This window comes from Bos grunniens, chromosome 15, assembly GCF_055505025.1.
Source record: "Bos grunniens cultivar Pamir isolate PY7600 chromosome 15, Bosgru_T2T1.0, whole genome shotgun sequence".
In the NCBI taxonomy this organism is placed as follows: domain Eukaryota; kingdom Metazoa; phylum Chordata; class Mammalia; order Artiodactyla; family Bovidae; genus Bos; species Bos grunniens.
The window spans coordinates 42,429,433-42,444,255 of NC_141179.1; the positions used below are offsets into that span (position 1 = coordinate 42,429,433).

At 46.1% G+C, this 14,823-nt stretch overlaps 1 long non-coding RNA gene across 2 annotated transcripts; it reads right to left on the reverse strand.

Annotated features, from left to right (window-relative positions):
• Positions 1–10,681: 10,681 nt before the first annotated feature.
• LOC147357737 (uncharacterized) lies at positions 10,682–13,691 on the reverse strand. 2 transcript variants are annotated; one of them, XR_015142065.1, is made up of 2 exons: positions 12,406–13,691; positions 10,682–11,493 (listed from the first exon to the last, which is right to left on the reverse strand). It is a non-coding gene; the product is annotated as an uncharacterized LOC147357737 (long non-coding RNA). The 2 variants fall into 2 exon arrangements; XR_015142064.1 differs by lacking the exon at positions 10,682–11,493 and adding an exon at positions 11,525–12,314.
• Between the last annotated feature and the right edge of the window lie 1,132 nt (positions 13,692–14,823).

Here is a 14,823-nt window from a genome sequence, read left to right on the forward strand (position 1 = left end):
CCAAGCACCGGAGGCTTTCTGTTCCTGCTACCCTGTGGATAACTGGGTGATGGCTGTCTTCCCCTGCCAGGTCTTGGCTCAAATATCACTTTATAGGGTCCACACTGTCTATCTTAAGTATAATCTTGGGCATACCCTTCCTCTCTTCCCTGCTGTAGGTATCTCCCATGTCTGCTGATGTTTTGTGATATGCTGCTTATTTGCAATTGACTATCTCCAGAATGTGAGGAGCATGACATTTTTGACTGTTCGGCTCACTGCCATATCCCCAAAACTTGTTACTGCCTAGCACACATAGGGTTTCCTTTGTAGCTCAGTTGGTAAAGAATCTGCCTGCAGTGCAGGAGACCTGGGTTGGATCCCTGGGTCAGGAAGATCTGGAGAAGGAAATGGCAACTCACTCCAGCATTCTTGCCTGGAAAATCACACAGACAGAGGAGCCTGGTGGGGCTGCAGTCCGTGGGGTCACAAAAAGTCGGGCATGCCTGAGCGACTGACCCTTAGCACACATAGGCATCTCAGTATTTGTTGAACAAAATCACCAATTATCCTACATTGGCAGGATTTGGACATAGAGGAATAGAAAGAACACAGGCTGGATGGTGTTCTAGATTGAGGGTTGGTTCCTATCACTAGCAATGTGGCTAGGCAAAATACTTGAGTTTTGACTTCTGTTGAAAATGAGACTAATGCTTAAGTATTGCCGTAAGATCTAAGTAAGGTGGTTACGTGGAAGTCGCTAGCAGAGGCCCTCACACAGCAGTCCTTCAGTGTACACGTGAATGACCTCAGCAGCTTTTCTACAACATGAGAACTGCTTCCCGCCTGAGCTTACAATCACCTGATCAGTCCAGTGGGCATTTCCAAGTCTTCCTGTTTGACATCAAAAGCATTCAATGATTGCTCGCTTTCCTATCGTTTTCCTCTCAGGCTTTTCCTTGGTCTCCTTTAAAGGCGCTCTTCTGTAGCCTGGTTCATGAGTGTTACTGTTCTGCTTTCCCCTCTGAACACTGCCAACTCACCCCAGTAGCTCCAGTTACCACCTATCTGCTGACACCTGTATCTTGAGTCCAAACGTCTTTCCAGAACATCAAACCAGCTTCTGGATATTTTATCTGAGTGTACCACAAGCACTTCAGACTCAACATGTCCATCACTAAACTTTCCCTCAAAGCAACACTTCCTCCTCTCCTGGCTCTCAATGATACCCCATCCAAGCCAAAAACCTGAGTCATTTTTAGCCCCCTCTTAGTTTCAACCAATCACCCCCCAGGTGCCCATCTTTCATTACAGCTCCTGCAGTCATTCACTTCCCATTTCTTCACTGCACCACCCTAGTCCAAGCACCAACATCTCATGGGTGAAGTGCTGCAATAGGCTTCTACATGGTCTCCCTGCCCTTCATCTTGCTCTCTCTCTAGTCCATTCTCCACATTATCCTCAGAGCAGCCTTTCTGTAAAAGTCTGATCCTTCCTCTGCCCTTCAGTAGCTCCTAGTTTTCCTCAGAATAAAACTCATATTTTCTAATAATCAAGGCTCCAAGTCCTCCTTTTGCCCGCTTTTGCATTCTCTTCATTTTCTTTCTCAGCCTTTGCACAGGCTGTTTCCTCTGCCTGGAACGTTGCTGTCACTGCTATACCCACCTCTTTGTGCCCCTTCATCTATCTTATTCATCCTTTAGGTATTAGCACAAAACCCCCACATTTGGGGAACCTGATATTTTCTGCCTAGGCTTTTAGGAGCTTGTGCCTGTCAGGGTTCTTGGTTGCAAAGAGAAACTTACTATGGACAAACTAAGAAGAAAAAGAATTGACTATAACTCAAGGGATCCACAGGAAGCACACTGCCTTATGATCCAGCAATCCCACTGCTGGGCATACACACTGAGGAAACGAGAAGGGAAAGAGACACATGTACCCCAATGTTCATCGCAGCACTGTTTATAATAGCCAGGACATGGAAGCAACCTAGATGTCCATCAGCAGATGAATGGATAAGAAAGCTGTGGTACATATACACAATGGAGCATTACTCAGCCATTAAAAAGAATACATTTGAATCAGTTCTAATGAGGTGGATGAAACTGGAGCCTATTATACACAGTGAAGTAAGCCAGAAGGAAAAACATAAATACAGGATACTAACGCATATATATGGAATTTAGAAAGATGGTAACAATAACCCGGTGTACGAGACAGCAAAAGAGACACTGATGTATAGAACAGTCTTATGGACTCTGTGGGAGAGGGAGAGGGTGGGAAGATTTGGGAGAATGACATTGAAACATGTAAAATATCATGTAAGAAACGAGTTGCCAGTCCAGGTTCGATGCACGATACTGGATGCTTGGGGCTAGTGCACTGGGACGACCCAGAGGGATGGTATGGGGAGGGAGGAGGGAGGAGAGTTTAGGATGGGGAACACATGTATACCTGTGGCGGATTCATTTCGATATTTGGCAAAACTAATACAATTATGTAAAGTTTAAAAATAAAATAAAATTAAAAAAAAAAAAAATGAATGGGGGACTTCCCTGGTAGTAGAGTGGATAAGAATCCACCTGTCAGTGCAGGGGACACAGGTTCAATCCCCGATTCTGGAAAATCCCACATGCTGCGGGACAACTAAGCCCATGGGCCACAACTACCAAGTCTGCCCTCAAGAGCCTGCAAGTCGCCAACTACTGAAGCCCCTGGGCCTAGAGCCTGTGCTCCACAACAAAAGAAGTCACCACAATAAGAAGTCCTTGCGCTGCAGCTAGAGAGCAGCCCCCACATGCTGCAACTACAGAAAGCCCACATGCGGCATGGAAGACCCAGGCTACCCAAAAATAAAACTTTAAAAATGAATAGACTAAGGGAAGGTAGGCAGTCCTGTATCAGAGAAATAGCCTGTCTAGGGCAGTGCTGTAAAACCAACCCTACAGACTTCAGAGCATCCCCTGCCTGTATCTGAATGAACTGCCTAGTGACACCATGTCTGGGTCAGAGGCCTGGGCAGAAGCCTGCAGTTGACTTAGGTCATATGTTCACCCCTTGCCACCTTGGTTTCCTTTAGTAGACCAAGGATCTGGCTTTTGCGTCAGGCAGACCCCAATTCCCAGCAATGCTGTGTGTGTGAGGGGGAAGGGAACTCTGGGAGAGATGTGGATGGACAGCTGGGGAAAAAAAGGTCATTGTCCATTGGGAGTCCTCTCTATCCCACTTCTCCACCTAGAACTTACTACACTGTATTGTGACCACCGCTTGCTGCCTTTCTTTCCACTCTCTACTCCAAGAGGAGGTGGGGAATGTCTCATTCGTTGCTCTATTCCCAGTGCCTAGCACAGTGCCGGGCAACATTCAGTTCAGTTCAGTTCAGTCGCTCAGTCATGTCCGACTCTGCGACCCCATGAATCGCAGCACGCCAGGCCTCCCTGTCCATCAATTCCCCGAGTTCACTCAGACTCATGTCCATCAAGTCAGTGATGCCATCCAGCCATCTCATCCTCTGTCGTCCCCTTCTCCTCTTGCCCCCAATCCCTCCCAGCACCAGAGTCTTTTCCAATGAGTCAACTCTTCACATGAGGTGGCCAAAGTATTGGAGTTTCAGCTTTAGCGTCATTCCTTCCAAAGAAATCCCAGGGCTGATCTCCTTCAGAATGGACTGGTTGGATCTCCTTGCAGTCTAAGGGACTCTCAAGAGTCTTCTCCAACACCACAGTTCAAAAGCATCAATTCTTCGGTGCTCAGCCTTCTTTACAGTCCAACTCTCACATCCATACATGACCACAGGAAAAACCATAGCCTTGACTAGACGGACCTTTGTTGGCAAAGTAATGTCTCTGCTTTTGAATATGCTATCTAGGTAACATTAGGGATCAATAAATAGATATGGTGTGCAGCATGAATCTAGGTTTTGTGGAACCCAGATTTTATGCAGTTAAGGGTGGAGGAGAAGTTGTGGCTCTTACAGAATACAAAATTGGGTTCAGGGTCCATAGGAGTCCTCTGTAAGGAATGGTCTTGAACTGTGAGCTTTGTTCTGGGCCAAACTTGGTAACTCTAAGTGAGAGACTAGAGTTTATACACTACATTATAATAATTTTCATACCTATTTGTACCCAGTAGGCAGAAACTAAAAACGGTGTTTATCAAAACTCCTTGTTGAAGGGACTTGACATTTTCTCATTGGTGACTGCCCTGGCCCTCCTGGGCTTCCCAGGTGGTGCTAGTGGTAAAGAACCCACCCGCCAATGCAGGAGACATAAGAGATGCGGGTTCAATCCCTGGGTTGGGAAGATCCCCTGGAGGAGGGCATGGCTACCACTCCAGTGTTTGCCTGGAGAATCCCAAGGACAGAGGAGCCCGGTGGGCTACAGTCCATGGGGTTGCAAAGAGTCGGACGTGACTGAAGCGACTTAGCACACATAGTACGGCCCTACCATTTCCCAGTGCTTCCAATCCAATCACAAAGCACCCAGTTCCCAACATCCCATTAACTTATTCATTTGTACATGCAAAAATAAGCGCCTCATTTGTGCCAGCCGGGCACCTGGGGCTGGAACATAGCATGAGTAAGATGCCATCTCTCCCCCCAAGGGAGCCCACAGTCCAGCAGGGGAGCTGACGGGAGCAGACCCTGTGGCCATGGGGCAGGCGCTGGACACACTGAGATGGGAGGATGGAACCTCCTGAGGGGCAAGGAGGAAACATCCAGAGAAGCTGAGACTTCAAGGAAGAATGGCTTTCCCAGCAAACATCTGAGGGAGGGCTTTCAAAGGCACAAGTGGAGAATCCAACTCCACTGTCTCCTGGCTCCACAGAGCTTCACTCTCCCTTCCACTTGACACCAGGACAGAGTCCACTTCCAAATGAGGGGATGTCTTTCATCTTCTGCTGGAGAACAGCAGCTGTTCAGCAGGGCCAGGAGGACAAGGAATCACAAAGCTCTTCACATTTATCCCAATTGATTTTGAGACTTCCAAGAAGCATCCTCCAAGGAAAACCAGAGCTCTTGCCAAGGGGACTTCTCAGCAAGCAGCAGAGAGGAGCAGAAACAGGATGCTGAAGTCACATAGGCTGCCCAGACTTGCAGGCTGTCCTCCCAGCCTACATCACCTGGAGTTAGTCCAGAAGGATGGGGTAGAGCAAGGCCACCTATCAGGATGCTGTCTCTATCGCACCCTCTGCTGAGCTCCCAGGAGAAGACACTCCTTCTTGGCAGAAAGATATTGTATCCTTGTCCCCAAGGAAAGGCCAAGACCTGTTGGACATGCTCTTCAGTGGGAGAAGAGACAGTGAGAATTTTGGCCTCAACGCTAGACGGTGTAACAATGTGACTGATAAGCACTGAATCCTTGAGGGCTGTTCAGGTCTCCATGGGACATGCAGAGTAATAGACCAGAGCCTGCATCCCAGCTTCCCCATTAATTAGTTCTGTGAGCTTAGGTCAATAGCTTTACCTCTCTGGGCTTCATTTTCCTTAAATGTGAAATAATCCTTGGTGTGTCCACCTCCTAGGGTGGTCGTGAGGAGACAGGCAATGAAAAACGGTGTTGTTCAGGTATGGGATTGCTCTCCAAGTCCACTCATCTCATAAATATTTACTGAGTCTCAGTTATGTGCCAGGCACTATTCCAGTGCTAGATATACCAGCAAATGAGGGAAAGTCTTCTTAGGAAGCAAACACTCTAGGTGATAGGAAAGAGAGAGAGCAAATACCTATATACTGTCAGTAGTGAAGAGTGCTTTACGTGAAGAAATAAAGACATAAGGAGGTACACACATGCTACTTGAAACAGGGAGGAAGTGACCTTTGAGCAAAGATCTAAATAAAGCGAGGCAGTGAACTATGCAGATATCTGCAGGAAGTGGGGAGGAAAGCCGCCAATGGCCCTGAGATGGGAACACTGGTGGAGTGCCTGTGGGTCAATGAAGGGATCAGTGTGACGGAACAGACCAGGGGCCTGAGGCTGCAGAGGGGCAGGGGTGACCTGTAGAACTCGTAGGACATAATTATGGCTTTAGGTTTTTTTCTAAGTGGAGTGGACTGTCTTCGGAGGATTCCTATTATTATTTATCAATGATGTTAATAACATTAATACTATCCAGTGCTATGCTATGGCATATTATTATGATGATTCTAACTAATGGGGCTTCCCAGGTGATGCTAGTGGTAAAGAACCTGCCTGACAATTCAGGAGACATAAGAGACATGGGTTCAATCTCTGGGTGGGGAAGATCCCCTGGAGAAGGAAATGGTAAGCCACTCCAGTGTTCTTGCCTGGAGAATCCCATGGACAGAGGAGCCTGGCAGGCTATAGTCCACGGTGTTGCAAAGAGTCAGACGCGACTAAACGACTAACACACTTTCTAGCTAACATTTCTTGGGCATTTAGCCTATGCCAGGCTGGACTAGGTACCATTTCATCTTCCCAACATCCTTGGGGCAGGTACTGTGCCATTTCTATTTCACTGATGAGGAAACGGAGGCTCTGAGAAGTTAAACACCTTACTCAAGGACTTTCCTTTACTCAGCCCGTGGTTAGGAGCACCTTCCTCATGCTCTTTTGAAAGTTTGAAGTCACGGAGCTGTGATTTGGACCCTGCATCACATCTCAAAGAGCCAACCCTCACCACCACATGCACGACTACATGTCGAGGGGACAGAGAAGGGGTAAGAAAGTAGAAGATCCATCCTGGCAGCAGTGAGCCCTTCCTCCCTGGGGGTGCGCAGAGCTGGTGCAGCACTTCTGAGGGCTGGGCCACAGGACAGAGGCGAGGAGCAGTCAGCCTCTAAATCCCCTGGTTATGGGGTTCAGTTGTGACCCCTCAAAAGATATGTTGATGTCCTCACTCTCGGTACCTGCCAGTGTGACCTCATTTGGAAATCAGGTCTTTGCAGATGTCATCAAGTTGTGTCAAAAAGCACAAAGAAATTTAACACAGATTTAACCACTATTCCTGGGGACATGATCACACAATCCAAAGAGTTAGGAAAAAAGGTAAACAAGCCATTTTAAGGATCATTTTAAAACTCCGTACTCTAAACAGAGTTGGGAAATACCCCACCTACTGGACAAAGGGGAAGGTGGAATATCCCCATGTGATGCTGACAGGCACTTGTAACTCAGGTGCCAGGAGTAATGCTGCTCCTGTAAGCCTTATGTTTCCCCCGGCAATGATGCGTGTATTACCAGAGCTGCAGGAGACAGTATCGTCCAAGGCCCTCCATGCAGCCTGAACTGGTTGCCCATCTTCCCATTGGGCCTCACCCCCTCCTCAGTTCAGCAGAAACCTGAAGCCCCCTGACATCCACCCTGGACCCCCCACCTCTGAACTTCATACATCTGCTCATCTACCCCAATTCAATGCTCACAAGCCCTCACTTCATACCCTCTAGGTCCCCGCCCCTGTTATCTGCAGTCTCTCTCTGAACTTTCCTGCTACTTGTTCTGAGGGAAACTCAGCTGTCCCCGACGCCATCACTTCCCCTACTGTCCCCTCCTCTCAAGCCAATGGCCTCAGGGGGGCCAGTATCCACCTCGCTTCCCACGAGCTCTTTCCAACCACTTCTGCCCTTCTTTCTTCCAAACCCCAAGATCCTTTGAAGTTTGTACATCAGACATCACTAGCTCCCTGGCATGTTGACTTCACTGTTCTTCAAAATAGTAATAAAATAATCTCAAATCTTCTCCTCCTTCCCTAAGCTATATCTGACTCTTTCCTCCCCTTCTCCATACCCCAGCCCTAGCTGGTGAAACTGCCTTGCCAGGTTTTTCAGCCCCAGTGGGAAAAAAAAAAAAACCACCGTGGGTGTTCCCCTGGTGAAGACATATTTGTAATGATACACAACCTCGCTACTCCAAGTAGAGTCTTTGTTCTAGTATCACCTAGAGACTTACCCAGTCTCACTCCAGACCTACTGGATCAGAATCCCCATTGAAGTTTGACAAGCCTCGATACATAACCTAATAGAGCACCCCCCCACCCCTTGCTGACCACCAACCTGTGGTGGCCTGGGACTCAGCTTCTAGTTCATTGAGAAGCAATTCTAGTCCTTCCAACTCTTCGTACCACTGAAACTATCGACTTGCCAACAATTGTCCCCATGTGACTCCCTTCCTTTTACTATGGATCAAAGGTCCCAGATCTTTCCAAAAGCCAAACCATCTCCCCATTCTTGGAATCCATTCCCTGGGGCCAAATAACTATAAGGCACTTGCAGTCCCCACCACAGGAAACAGGGCTCACTGGTCACAGCACGACTGTCCCTTGGAGTGCACTGTCAGCTCATACGACAAGTGAGAGCTTCAAAGTTGATTTGAGTAGGGGTTTTGGACAAGATCAGCCATTTGCAGTGTGCAACTCCAGCAGGAAGTGTCCCTGAATCAGTCTCCTTGGAATCAGAAGAGTGGAATACTGACTTCTGCAATTTCTGTGAACCATAAAAAAGAAAGATGCTTGCGACTCCAATGACGGGAAACTCAGACTAGACCGAAAAGAAGGTTGCAGGTGCTGCAGCAAGGTTTGAACATCCACTAAGCCAGCCCCAGCGTTGGTCCTTCCCTAAAGTGCTCATGGCCAAGGGATATGATGGTGCTGCCTTCTCCCACCTCCTTGCCTCGTTCCCATCGCTTCACTGCCACTGCGGGCTGGAAAGATAAGCAAGGAGCGTGTCTGCACACAGCAGTGGGCTGCAGCAGGAAATGAAGTCTCCACTTCTTTCCAGCCACGGAAATTGGAGCACTAGTTCCCACTGGAGAAATCAAAGCAGCATTGTTTCAAAGAGCAAAACTGCCCAAGAGAGAACAAAGGTTTTGGCATTGAGCCCTTTCTGGAGAAGATGCTATCATGGACACTTCACCTCACTTAGAGGAACCCAGTCTGGGACTAAAAACCAACCCACAGTTTTGTTTATTATGCTCATGCTCAGAGGAGTCACCTTTTGGTATGTTCACTAGTGTCTGTGCCTTCACAATTGTCAAAATGAGAACAAAATCTGGTGAGCCAGATAAAGGTTTCTAAAAGGACTTCCCTGGTGGTACAGTGAATAAGAATCCATCTGCCAATGCAGGGGTTACGAGTTCAGTCCCTGTCTGGGAAGATTCCACTTGCCTTGGAACAACTAAGCCTGTGCAACACAGCTACAAAGCCCATGCTCTAGCGCCCAGGAGCTGCAACTACCGGAGCCTGGGCAATCTAGGGCCTGCACACTGCAACCACCGAACCTGTGTGCGGCAACAAGGAACACACTGGATTACTGTCCTACTAATACTTAGGAGATAGAATTGACAAGAAGGTAAATTCACAAATTTAGTCACCTTTGGATAAGAGGCTTGAAAATCCAGCATAATGTCTTTTTACCTAATAAGTGTCCACTTCACTGCTTAGCTGTGGACTGCATTAAAAAAAATACAGATTTGCTCCCAGCAGTGTTGCCTTAGTGGCAATCTAGAATTGATCAACTATGTCAAGAAAAAATGCATTAAAAAGATATTTTTCAAAACTCAATATTTTTAAAATGAAAAATGTTACAAAACACCTTTTGCTGTAGTAAACAGAATAAATAAAAGCAAAAGAGTAAATACATATATTTCATAAGCAAAACCTAAAAATCTGTATTGATGGAAAAGTTAGGTTTGAAATAGCAGACTTGATTTCCAATTACTTGACACAGAAAAACCTTAAGTTACTAATGCAGTTGACATAGACTAGACAACCTGTTTAAAATTTTCTGCAATGACCCTGGAATGTATAACTTTAAAGGGTCTCAAGAAAACAACAAAATTCTGTAAAGCAATTATCCTTCAATTAAAAAATAACTAAATTTTTTAAAAAAGGGTGGGCCTCAGACAACTTTATATTTTAGGTAGGTAAGGATACTGAAGCTGAAAAGTCAAGCATTTTGTCACATTAGTAGGGATGACAGTCAGGCTGGAGGCCTGGGAAGCCTTCCTATTGCCGGAGCTTGATGCAAAGTGAGTCTCTGATGACAAGCTGATTTGCTCCACCCAAATCAGTGGACACCCTGAGATCTAGATGAACTGGATTAGCCTGTAGCATATACAATTTCCTGTGCTCCTGACATTATATGGCGAGCATCACAACTGACCCGCACTGCTCTAACATACCCAAACGACCAGAGCAGCAGAAACTACCTTTAGGAAAAAGTTGCTCTGCCCATGCTCCAAATTCTCATTTTAGGAGCTGACTCTAATCTCCTTTAAATAGTCTTTCCAGACTCTATTGGCTACCTACTCTCCCAGGGAATAAATTATTCATGCGTGGGATCAAAACAAGGGATACTTTAAAAGCTCCAGGAAAGTCATATTTCCTGGAGATTAAAAATATTTTTCTCAACAGGAACTAGGAAGAAGCATGCAATTTTAAAAGGATGACCTTCGAAGGAGTAACTGACCCAGTCCCCCCTTGGACTGAACAAGCATCTGTGAGTTTGATGAATATTGTCAGACATTCAGAATTGATTCAGTGATAGCGAGGGCATTCCTGGGAATTCACCATAGGTTCATCACTGAATCTAACTTTATAATCCTCACAACAATCCTATGAGTTAGGTATAGACCTCTGCTATATTGGAATAATTGCCCAGTTAGGAAACTTCATGTTATAAACATAGTAACTCCAGTGGAGGAAGTGAGTTAGTTTCAGAGTCAGACTAACAGTGGTTTTTCTTACCTCAATTTAAGCGAATTTTATTTTAAAGTTTAATAGCTCAAATAACGGTTGTGGAACTTGGTCTGATTCTAACCGTTTTTTGTTTCTTTTGGGCGGCGGGGGGGGGGGGGGGGGGGGGGGCGGGGGCGGCGGGGGCCACGTCGCACAGCAGAACTTCCCTGACCAGGGATGGAAACTGTAACACCCTGCATTGAAAGGGTAGACTCGTAACCACTGGACCACAAGGCAAGTCTGGTTCAGTTCCGAAGTTGCATCAAAGTCAGTGTAAATAGCATTCTCTAATTGTGACAGATGCAGGTGAGGCTTTCAAAACATACAGGGAGAAGAAACGGCTTGTTAGACAGAAGGTGACTACAGGGAAGCAGCTTGTCCCAGGCCAGTGGCTTGTCAGCGGCACAAAACGAGGTTCCAGGGCTCCTGGACTGCAGGATCTCTCCTCTTCGGAACTATTCCCTGCTGCCTTCTGCTGACACCAAGTTCACTAAGAAAAAAGGTGTAACAGTCCCTCAGTCATGTCTGACTTTTTTGCAGCCTCATGGACTGTAGCCTGCCAGGCTCCTCTGCCCATGGAATACTGGAGTAGGTGGTCATTTCCTTCTCCAGGGGATCTTCCCCACACAGGGATGGAACTCTGGTCTCCTGCATTGCAGGCGAATCCTTTACCGTCTGAGCCACCAGTGAAGCCCAAGCCATTTCACCAATTCACCAAGTAAAATAGAAGATGAAGATTCCAGTTCAAGTAGGGGACTTGAGGGGTCTTGAATTCTTTCCATGGGTGTGCTGAATCTACAGCTACCTATGGAACGATTTTCTCTGGAAAAAAAAAAAAAAAAACTCTAAAAACTAGCAGAACAACTCCTTTTTATTGGGTACATGAGAAAAAGACCACATTAAACTGGGTGGAAAAGGCTGAGACACAATTTCATTATAAACCCCCAACCCACAATGGGAAGGGAACTCCAACCCAGAGCTCGTCCCTGAGCAGAGGGTTTGGACTCCACATTGTGCAACCCAACCTTTAAGACCTGCTCCTAAGGCAAGCCCCCAAATCATCTAGCTTTGAAAACCAACGGCTCATGCCCCAAAGACCCCTGGGGCCGTGGCATACTGAGAAGTGTCTCCTAAAGAGTTCGCATGCAGACTGCTTCACCCCAGGGTCCCGCAGAGAGCAGACTCTGAAAACTGCCCAGAGTTGACGTGAGCAAGGCTCATTTGCTGATTTTAAAGCGTTGGACTGAGGGGCCCTGGCCTGCTGGGGTACTCTCAAGGGATGGTGGCTGGTGGATCCTTCAGCACTCCTTCTGCCTTGCTAAAGCCAGCAGGAACCCTCTTTTTCTTTTTATCTTAAAAAAAAAAAAAAAATCCTTCTTTTAAAATCCTTTTTTCCTGTGAACGCCAGCCCTGAACCTCCCCCGCCGGCCTCGCTCCAGCTGGACGCCATCTTTGCTCCCTCGCTGCCCTCCAGAGCCAGCATCTCCTGGAGGGGAGCTGCTACCCTCGTCTGGTGCCCGGGTTTTACATCTGGTTCGCTGGCCCCCAACATCTGGTGACTCAGTTTTTACAGCTGTAGCCCAGGGGACGCCTCCTTCATCGCCTGGTTCTGGGGGTGGGGTTAGTTCCTGGGGCCCAGGGGGCTGTAACAATCAGATAAGTAGTTATCTTTGGCACACATCCACCCGCCCTCATTCCCACCCCCAGCGTCACAGACAGCAGATTGAAACTTACCCCCTCTTTCTGGTGAAAGACGCCTATTTTCTTGCCCAGGAGCTGTGGCCTGAGGGGCAGGCACACTTCAAGGGCCATTCTAGGGAAGCTAAGGCCTGACGCCATTTTTGCATTCTCTCTCCGCCTTGCCCCAGCTCACCTGTATCTTAAATACCTTCCACTGAGACACTGACAGGTGTCAGCAGACCCTCCCCTGCTAGGATCTATTAAAAATGAAGCAGGCTTGGACAAGCACCCAGGTTTGAGAGACAGCCAAGAGCAAGGGCAAGATTAACGATAAAGTTCATCTGTTACCCTGTATCATTACAAAACATTTTTTTTCCTTGTGATAAGAACTTTTAAGATCTCCTCTTTCAAATATGCGTTACAGTATTATTAATTATAGTCTCCATGCTGTACATTAAATCCCATGACTTATTTATTTTATAACTGGAAGTTTGTACATTTTGACTTCCTTTACCCTTTTACCCACATTCCCCCACACCTGCCTCTGACAACCACCAATCTGTTCTCTGTGTCTATGAGCTTAGGTTTGTTTGGCTTTGTGTTTTAGATTCTACATATAAATGATCATAGGATATTTTTCTGACTTATTTCATTTAGCATAATGCCCTCAAGGTCCACCTGAGTCGTTGCAAATGGCAAGACTTTTTTTGTGTGTGGCTGAGTAGCATTTCATTTTGTGTGTGTGTGTGTGTGTGTGTATCACATCTTTATTCATTCATCTGCTGATAGACACTTAGATTGTTTTAATATCTTGGCTATTGTAAATAATGCTTCATATTTACAATATATAACGTGTGTGTGCTAAGCTAGTTCAGTTGTATCTGACTCTTTGTGACCCTATGGACTGAACCCTGCCAGTCTCCTCTGTCTGTGGTATTCTCCAGGCAAGACTACTGGATTGGGTTGCCATGCCCTTCTCCAGGGGATCTTCGTGACCCAGGGACAAAAGTGTGCTCCTGAATTGCAGGCAGACTCTTTACCGCTGAACCATGGGGTGGGGAGGCGGGCAAAGCGCAGGAACCCTTATATATCATAGTGAAGACATACATCTTTTTGAATTACTGTTTCATTTTCTTCTCATAAATATGCAGAAGTGGAATTTCTGGATCTGTATGGCAGTTCTATTTTTAATTATTTGAGGAATATCCATATTGTTTCCATTTTTGTAACAACATCAGATGACAGATGTTAGATTAAATGTGGTGATCATTTTGCAATACAAATATCAAATCACCTAAAAATAACATCATGTTATATGTCAATTACACCTCAAAAAAAAAAAAAAATTAGGAAGAAGGCTGATCCAGACACACAGGCTCCAGGCAGTTCGGCTGCTCTGAGTCCCGGAGAGCAGCGGCAGAAGAGCAAAGGCAGCAGGTCAGTCAGGTTTCCTTTGTCAGAAGGGTCTTCCCCATCCTCAGGGGCACCCCCTGCTCCTTGGTCATTTCCGTCATCTCCAGGCTCCTAACTAAGACCAGAGGGAGCTGGACCTGAAGAAACCACACGGTGCTTTCTGACATGAACAAAGTGACTGCAGAGAATATTCCTGTTCTGCTGATCTGAGGGCTTCCTGATGGAAGAAAGAGCCATCTTAAGTGGAACTGACTTAGACGTGCAAAAGTGCTTTGTAACTGCACTCCAAAACACCATCCTAGCCAAAACCTGCAGTGGGCAGTGGAATATTAGGGAAATCACTCTCATTAGGTTAACTCTCTCCATAAACGGCTCTCCAAGGGAACTTCTACCAATAGACTTGAGTTATTGCTTGAAGTGAGTCATCATTTAGGAAGTGATTACCCAGTAGTTGGATTTGTCATTTGGGGATTAACTATGTCACCCCAAGTTACACGTGACATATTGGAAAAAGCAGGGAGTAGACAGAGGACCTGGAGTATAGTCTGAACCTCACTTTTGCTATTATAGATTCTGAATCTCAGGCTTGTCATGTTTCACAGGGGGTGGGGTGGGGTGGGGTTGATAGCCACCTTTCCTCCTTTAGTTATTCTAGTTCCTAGAGTTGCACATGCAGAGAACACCTTCCTTAACTCTCCACTGGGTGAGTTGCTTCAAGTTGCTTCAGGAAACCTTCCCTTGACTTTGTTCTCCCTTTGCTCCCATAACCTGTGCAAACATCACTCCATTTGAGAATAGGAAAGACATTTGATCTCTGTTCTCAATGCCTTTTATAATGCATTTCATACTTGCTGACTAATTTTAGTTCTTTTTACAAACTGTTCAGTGCTACATAAAATGATGATCCTTAAGTCATTAATCACAAAAGGTACTGAAAATAAAAATACTAGCATCTTGGTCTTACATATTAAAACATCTTTTTCTTTTGAAGTATAGTTCATTTACAATACTGTGTTAGTTTCAGGAGTACAACAAAATGATTCATGTATATGAATATAT